This window comes from Borostomias antarcticus (genome assembly GCF_949987555.1).
Source record: "Borostomias antarcticus genome assembly, chromosome: 4".
NCBI classification, from domain to species: domain Eukaryota; kingdom Metazoa; phylum Chordata; class Actinopteri; order Stomiiformes; family Stomiidae; genus Borostomias; species Borostomias antarcticus.
This window is the reverse complement of record NC_140237.1, coordinates 5,189,298-5,197,725: the sequence shown is the minus strand read 5'-3', so window position 1 is coordinate 5,197,725 and position 8,428 is coordinate 5,189,298.

The following is an 8,428-nucleotide window of genomic DNA, read 5'->3' as shown; positions in this document are numbered from 1 at the left end:
GTAGGCGGTCTAATGTAACTCCGAACATAATGCAAAGTAATTAGTTAACTCACTCAAAATGGTACCAATTATGTCCTTCCAAACTATGGGAAGGCCATCTAAATGATCTAATATAACTGCACTCCAAAGATAATGCGAACAAGATTGCTTAAAAGTTGGTAGGGACAATTTGGGCCTCCCAAAATGTTGGTAGGGACATGTCCCGACCGTCCATACGAAACCTACGCCCTTGATACACACCAATACCGACATTCGATGCAGCAGAAAATGTCCTCCGCAACCCTCTGGTTTGTAGCGAAATTCCGCATGTGAAGAAAATTATCTGACCAATCAATTGAGGGTACTCATTTGTTCGGGTTGTCCCGGTTTGGGATTGTTATAGCCTATAGGCCTATATATATATATATATATATATTTCTGTGTTTGTGAACATGTACGGTACGGTTTCAATGTAGCCTACCAGTCAAATGGCATAAATTCCGGTCAAGGCTATTATAGGAGTTTGTCGCAGTGATTTGCTGTCATCTAATACATTAGTAGCCAAGCCTTTTGTGATTCGCTTTCATAATTCGCTGATTCTAGTTTTATCTTTTGGTAGGCCTATTTGAATGGACGATCAATGCATGGAGTTCCACATCTTAAAGGACAATGCTCGTTTTTGACAACCTGGACCTTATTTACGACATATTATAAGACGTTTGACTCACCGAGATCACTTTGGTGTAGTTTGGAGGCATGTAGAAGAAATGTAAAATCCAGCGCGAGCCAGTATATCCGTGTAATGGTGGTGGTCGGGGCACTTAGAATGCAGTTTCAAAAAATCGATTTTCTGCCGCGAAACGGTTGTTTTCATCAATCTGTCTTGATGAATCGCTAGTTGTGCTTACATAGAGCATAGGCCTGTTGTGGTTTTCACATGCCATGATCTTTCGAAACGTCTTTCGAAACGAAATAGCTTCCTCACTTGCTCCAGCACGCATTCGCACAGCGCGCAATCGTTGCTCCAGCACGCTCTGCGCATGCGTGCTGGAGCAAGTGAGGAAGCTATTTCGTGTCTAAAGACGTTTCTAAAGATCATATTACAGAGGCATGTGAAAAACAACACAACAGGCCTATGCTCTATGTAAGCACAACTAGCGATTGGGCTCGATGGAGGAACCGTTAAGGATTTTGGCCTGTGGTTCCGGTTCACGGCAAGCCCAAGTTTTCGGTTCCCTTCCCTATTGATCGTACGGCATACAGGGGGCAAAATCATCGTAAATGCGATAGTCATCGTACTCTGGCAACGCTGCACGTCGTCGAGGCATGGGGAGGTGGGCCTCCTCGGCCTGTCAACTGTACGTTGGGACCAGCGGGACGTCCCCCCCTCGAGTCACAGGTTGACTGGCTTGGCGGCCCACCGCCGGGGGGAAGGCGTGTCTTCCCCCCAATGAATCAAGGCACGCATCACAGATCGTCAGGCATGGGGAGGTGGCCTCCTCAGCCTGTCTAAAATACATCTGGGCAGCGATTCGTCCGTTGCTAGCACGGCGGCTGATGTGCGCTCGTCTCCTCAAGTCGCCGGATTGACTGGCTTGGCGGCCCTCCACCAGGGGGGCCGTGCCCCCCCCAAACAGTGCTCCAGCCACAGTCTGCGCGTCGGTGGGGCTGCCACGGCTGCGCAAGCCAGCGCACGTCGTCACGGCTGTGGGGAAATCAGACACGATATCAGAGGGTAGGCCATGCAAATGGAAGACATGTTGCACCAACAGCCCAGCTGTCTCCTTGGCCGAGGGCAACTTGGGCAGAGCAATGTAATGTACAGCCTTTGAAAAACGGTCAATCACAGTGAGGATGGTGGTATTACTGTCAGACGGGGGAAATCCAGGGCTACGTGAGATCACGGCCGACTGGGAGAGGGAAGGGGGCGTAGGAGACCAGAGGGGGGTCTGGTAGATGCCTTATTCCGGGAGCAGACTGTACAGGCCGCCACAAACTTCTTGGTATCTGAGACGATGGTGGGCCACCAGTAACGGTGTCGGAGAAACTCTAGGGTGCGCTGAAACCCTGGATGGCAGGTGAGCCGAGAGGAGTGGGTCCACTGAAGAGCCAGGGAACGAGCGGCGATCGGAACATAATGGCGACGGGGGGGGGGGTCCCCGGATCTGGCTCGGCTCCTGTCCCCGGATCTGGCTCGGCCTGCCGGGCCTGTGCGACGCCGGCTTCAATCTCCCAGGTGAGCGCTGCCACCACGCAGTGGTGGGCTCGGGTTCGACCTCCTCCTCGTCCTCCATGGAGTGCATACGCGAGAGGGCGTCAAGCTGAATGTTCTGGGGACCAGGGCGGTAAGACAGTTTAAAATTGAACCTATCCAAAAACAGAGCCCACCTGGTCTGTCCACACCACAAAGGGGAGAGCAGCTCCCTCCAACCAATGCCGCCATTCCTAGAGGGCCTCCACAATGGCAAGTAGCTCTCGGTTCCCCACATCGTAATTCCCTTTTCAGCTGGGGAGAGGCGCCTGGAGAGGTAGGCACAGGGATGCAGCTGGACATCGACAAGAGAACATTGTGACAATACCACACTCAAGCCGGAGTTGGAGGCGTCCACCTCCACCACGAACTGGAGCGCCGGGTCAGGCAGGCAGAGGACTGGGGTGGTGGTGAACAGGCCCTTCATCTTCAGAAATGCGCCGTCGGCCTCGGGGTTCCACTGGAAGGGAACTGAGGTAGAAGTGAGAGCATAGAGAGGGGCAGCCACCCGACTGAAATCCTTAATGAACTGTCTGTAAAAATAAGCAAACCCCAAAAAACGGTGCAGCCTTTTACGGGTGTTAGGGGCCTCCCATTCTGTGATGGCCTTCACCTTCACCATGTCCATCTCAATGCTCCCCGCTCCGATGACATAGCCCAAGTAGGACACAGTGTTCGCATGAAACTCACATTTCTCAGCCTTGACGTACAGTTTGTTCTCCATGAGGCGCTGGAGCACGATACGCATGTGTTCCTCATGCTCAGTAGCATTTCTAGAAAATATCAAAATGTCATCGAGATATACAAAAACAAAAAGATTGATCATATCACGAAGAACATTGTTGACTAAGGCCTGGGAGACCGCTGGTGCATTAGTCAAACCAAAAGGCATCACCAGATATTCATAGTGACTCTGGGGGGTGTTGAAATCAGTTTTCCATTCATCGCCTTCACGAATGCGGACCAAATGGTAAGCGTTCTGTAGGTCCAGCTTAGTAAAAATGGCAGCATCTTGGAGAGGGATGAAGACAGAGCTGAGCAGAGGCAGAAGATATTTGTTCTTTACAGTGATCTCGTTCAATGCACCGTAATCGATACAAGGACGGAGAGAGCCATCTTTCTTTCCGACAAAGAAAAAACCTGCACCCACCGGACAGCGACTCCTGGATGTACTTCTCGTTCCGGTTGGGAGATGTTAAAGATCTGAGTGGAGGGGAGAGGTGCACCGGACAGTAAATCAATAGCACAATCATAGGGTCGACTTGGGGGCAGAGAAAGAGCTAGATGCTTACTGAAAACCTCAGCGAGGTTGTGATATTCCACGGGAACACCCGACAGGTCTGGGGAACAGGGGGCGGAGCTAGGGTCAGCTGGTTCAGGGGAGGAAGCAGACCATAAACAGTGGGAATGACAATGTGGACTCCACGAACGGATGGTGCCCGAAGCCCAGTCAACAACAGGATTATGTCTCTTTAGCCAAGGGAGGCCAAACACCAGACAAGGATATTTACAGGGCATGAGATAAAAACTGAGGTGATTCGTGGTGGTTACCTGACATCAAGATGGTGACGGGGGTGGTGTCCATCAGGCACTCGTCGGCTCCAGAGTCGATCAGGACTTCAAGAGTACGAGACTGACCGGCTATCACCAAGGTGACCTCATGGATGGATCGTGCTGTGGGAACCATGGGGGCGTGACTCACAGGAGAGTTGGCAACAGGGGAGCTGGAAACGGAACTCGTCAATACCCCCTTCTTTATTGACGGGGCCTCCCGTTTCCCGGCGACTGGGGCAACTGGAGCGCAAGTGGTCAGCCGCTCTGCAGTAAAGGCAGAGCCCGTGGTGCATACGGCGTTCCCTCTCGGCGAAGGTGAGCCTCCCAGGGGCCCCCCTACCCACCTCCATGGGTTCAGCCGCAGGAACCGAGGGGGAACCAATGAGAGGTGGAGAGGGAGGGGCAGGTGGATGTGCGGGCGCCTGGAGCGGACCAACTCCGGCCAGAACCCAACCAGCCCTCTCCCGGCGTCGCTCACGGATGCGGTTGTCGATCCGGATAGTCAGTGAGATGAGCTCCTCCAACCCCTCTGGCTCGGGGTGAGACACAAGCTCGTCAGGTGGTCGGAAAGAGAGTTCATATAGATGCTCTGCAGGGCCTCTTCATTCCACCTGCTCTCCGCCATTAGGGTGCGGAAATCTATGGCCAGCTCGGCCACGCTGCGGGAGCCCTGGCGGAGGCCCAAGAGGCGTTTGGCTGCCTCCTTGACCTGGACCGGATGGTCGAAAACCTTGCGCATCTCCCTGGTGAAGGCTGGGTAGGAACGCGTTGCAGGGGATTGGTTCTCCAATTCGGAGGTCGCCCAAGCAAGGGCGCCTTTAAGCAGACCGATGAGATAGGCTATGCGGGATCGGTCTGAGGGGTAGGTCTGGGGCTGCAGTTCAAAAACCAGTGAAACCTGAACCAAAAAGGTCCTGCACGCTCCCAGGTCTCCTCCATAATGCTCCGGGGGTGGAACGTGGGGCTCGCATCGTGGGGGAGCGCCGGCGTCCTCCACAGTGGTCGTAAGCCCCCTCAGCGCATCAGTGATCCCGGTCAGGGCTTGATCGTGTTGGCCCAATAAGGCACCCTGGTTGGCCAGGGCCTGTCAGATTGCTTCATGGTCTGGGAGGTTCATGCTTGGCCAGATCTTTGTTAGGTTAGTTGGCTAAGAACCCCCACAGAACAAGACAGACCGCTGTTGCAAAAATAATGAGTTTATTCTTAAAGAGAACAAAGGGAGTCCAGCGGCAAAAGGGCTCAGCTGGAGGACCAGGATCCGGGCAGGGTTCAGGGCTCAGGCTCTGTGCTAAGGTCCAGCGGATCTGTAGGCAGATGGAAAAAAGGGTGTGAGAAAACTATCCAAGGAATAGCAAGCATAACAAGTGTCCCAAGAAAACCGGACTGAGCTGATATAGCCTTGTGATCGGCTAACAGGAAGCAGGTGAGTGTGCTGACACAGGTGTGATGAGGTGGATCAAACCGGTCAATTAGTCCAGAGCAGGAGTGCAGGCCCAGTTTGGGGCTCTAGGTGGCAGCAGAGGTGGAAGCGAAGGGCAAAGCCCGAACTGTAACAGAGTGATGGACTTCATACTTCCTGCCAGCTAGAAGCATGGATGTTTCTACTCAGCTGGACCCACGTTTTGGTGGTGGTTGCAAAGCATAGCATGTAAAGCTGACTTGATATTATTTTTTTAAGTTTTAAATTTTCGACTGTTGCTGTAGCGCCACCATCAGGACTATTGGACCATACTGCAACCCGATAGCGCGTCTAAACGTCGGATAGACAAGTTGGTCCACCATGTTAAATGTGTCTATGCTACGTTTGAGCCTTAGAATACGCCCGTTTAAAAAAAAAAACAATGCATTTCTATGTGCCACTTGTCCACATACAGTACCACGCATGCATGGAGGCGCTCGGGCAGCGAGGATTGAGCAATTCCCCTGCACACCTGTGTGCCTCCAGGGGCGCTTGCCCTCGCAGGCGTATTACAATATTTGTATTTATTATTTAACCTTTATTTACCCAGGCAAGCAAATTAAGAACAAATTCTTAGATCTTAGATATGCAGAGTACACCCACTAAGCGCTCCACTAGTAGCTCCACTCCTGGGTTCAGTTTCGTAAATTAGCCTGATATGTGTCCACGTATAACCCCTGTGTTGATGTGGATGGTGCTTGTGTACACTGTGAATAGTTAGCTACCTCTTATTCTAACTCTATTCTAAATCTACTAGCTAACTCTAGTATGGTAGCTAGCTAGATAGTAGCTATAAGAACAGTAGCTAATGCTAATGCTAACTAATAATAATGACAGTAAGAATGTGAGCTAGTTGGCTAGCTAGTAGTGTTGTTTGCTAGTTGCTTGTAAAACGTTGTTGTTGTTGTTGTTTGTTAGTTTTGCTAGCTAGTTTTGCATTCGGTGTTGTCTCACCACAGTTGTTTCACCCACCCTCATTTATACCCCTCTTCTATCACACGTTCCATTGTGAACAACCAACCACAAAACTCTGAATGTATCATGTATTCCAAGGTGAACCACCACATCAAAATCTCTGATGCTGCTATTTCACGTTTTGACAAACGTGTATTCTACGTTTAAGCATGGCTAAAACGTAAAACTGAGCCGTTCCAACCTCTACTGAGCCTCTACTTGTCTATTCTACGTTTTCCTCGTGATATTGGGCTGCACATTGCCATTTGAGTACTTTTGGTATAGGACAGGACCTATGTGCAAAGTTTGGTGATTTTTGTGTGTGGCTGTAAGCCAGCGCACCAATGATAGCAAATGTCTGGTTGTCACTCCCTCCCTCCCTGGCTTCCTTCGTCCCATTGTTGACCTGCAGTTCTATGTTGCTTACACAAGAGTCAGTGGTCCCAGAACCTGCAAAGAGGCAGTTAGACTGCATTTACCGTTTTTTCGCCCATGGGAGGGCAGCAACAGGCTTAGATAGAACAGGCTTAGATAGACTGTGTTCCTTGTTGAGTGTAGTTCTAGCAGTACTTATAACAAACACCTACTCATTCTCACTGCTTCTGCTTCTCACCCCAACTTCCATACAACACCTCCACAGCTACTGCTCGGGTCCGGAGTGGGCTGTCCTCGAGGGGACAGGGGAAACCTCCCCTGTGGGCTCGAGGGGGCAGAGTCTCGCCACCACGCCACTATCCATGCCACTAAGCCCCTGAATGGCTAGAGACACACGGTCTTCACTGGGGGGTGCATAGAGATTGTCCGGAGGTCATTGCAGTGTCGCCGACCAACTCAGGTCCGAGGGGGCGGAGTCTTGCCACCACGCCACAGAACTCAGTCCAAGTAGGCTAGAGACACACGGTCTTCTCCGGTGGGTAGCCTGGAGAGGGATACACTGTCCCCAACTGGCTATAACCCAAGGGGGTGGAGCCTTGCCATCACGCCACTATTCACGCCACGGAATCCACAACTCAGTCCTTGAGTGGGCTAGAAGCACACGGTCTTTAATGGTGGGTGCATGGAGGAGGCAGAGTCTCACCACCATGCCACTATCCAAGCTATGGACCCCACAACTCCGCCCTTGAGTGAGCTAGAGACACTCAGTCATCACCGGTGGGTGCATAGAGATTGCCCAGAGGTCACTGTACTGTCCCCGACCAGCTCTGACCAAAGGGGGCGGAGTCTCAGCACCACGCCACTATCTACGCCATGGACCCCGAAACTCAGCCCTTGAGTGGGCTAGAGACACATGGTGTTCACCGGTGGGTGCATGGAGATTGCTCGGAGGTCACTGTACTGTCCCCAACCAGCTCTCCACCCCTGGTTATCTGGATTTATCCCTTACCTTTGTCCAGAAACAGAAGGTGAACCAATTGCAGCAAAATAGCTAACATTACACACTCTAAAAACTGCTGGGTTAATAATCACCCAAATTTAGTCATTTCAGTGACCCAGCCGGTAGTCACTATGTCACCTACTCGGTGCTGGGTCATTTTGATTTTGATTACAAATTTGACCCAACATGCTGGGTCGACCTGTTTTACCCAAAATTGGTTATTTTGAGCAGTAGTGTGGGTACCTTTTTACCCTTTTGTTGGGTTAATGTTATTTATTGTTATTTATGGCATTCTTCGCCCAATGCTGGGCATTTCTTACCCAGCATTGGTTTATTTGATCCTTTTTCTGGGATTTCTTATTCATTACTAAATCAATAACAAACATTTATAAAACACAGAAACGGCTTCTTTAAAAAGTGTTTGTATTGACATCCATCCATACAAATCCAACATCCAAATACATGAAAAAACAATATAAAATACATCCTAACAATAAAGTTCAACATTCATACAAGTAAAAATACATTAAAATACATACCTCCATAGGCCTAGTAAAATATAAAATACATGACAGATCACCATACCTTATTAAACCCCAATGCTCTCAACAAAAGCAGTAGATTTTTATCATCATCATCATCATCATCATCTTCATCCGCTTATCCAGGGTCGGGTCGCGGAGGCAGCAGCTCCAGCAGGGAGCCCCAGACATCCCTTTCCCTAGCAGCATCAACCAGCTCTGTCTGGGGAATCTTTAGCCGCTCACAGGCCAGTGCGGAGATGTAGTCCCGCCACCTGGTCCTGGGTCTACCCCGCGGCCTCCTCCCAGCCGGACACGCCTGGAACACCTCCCTA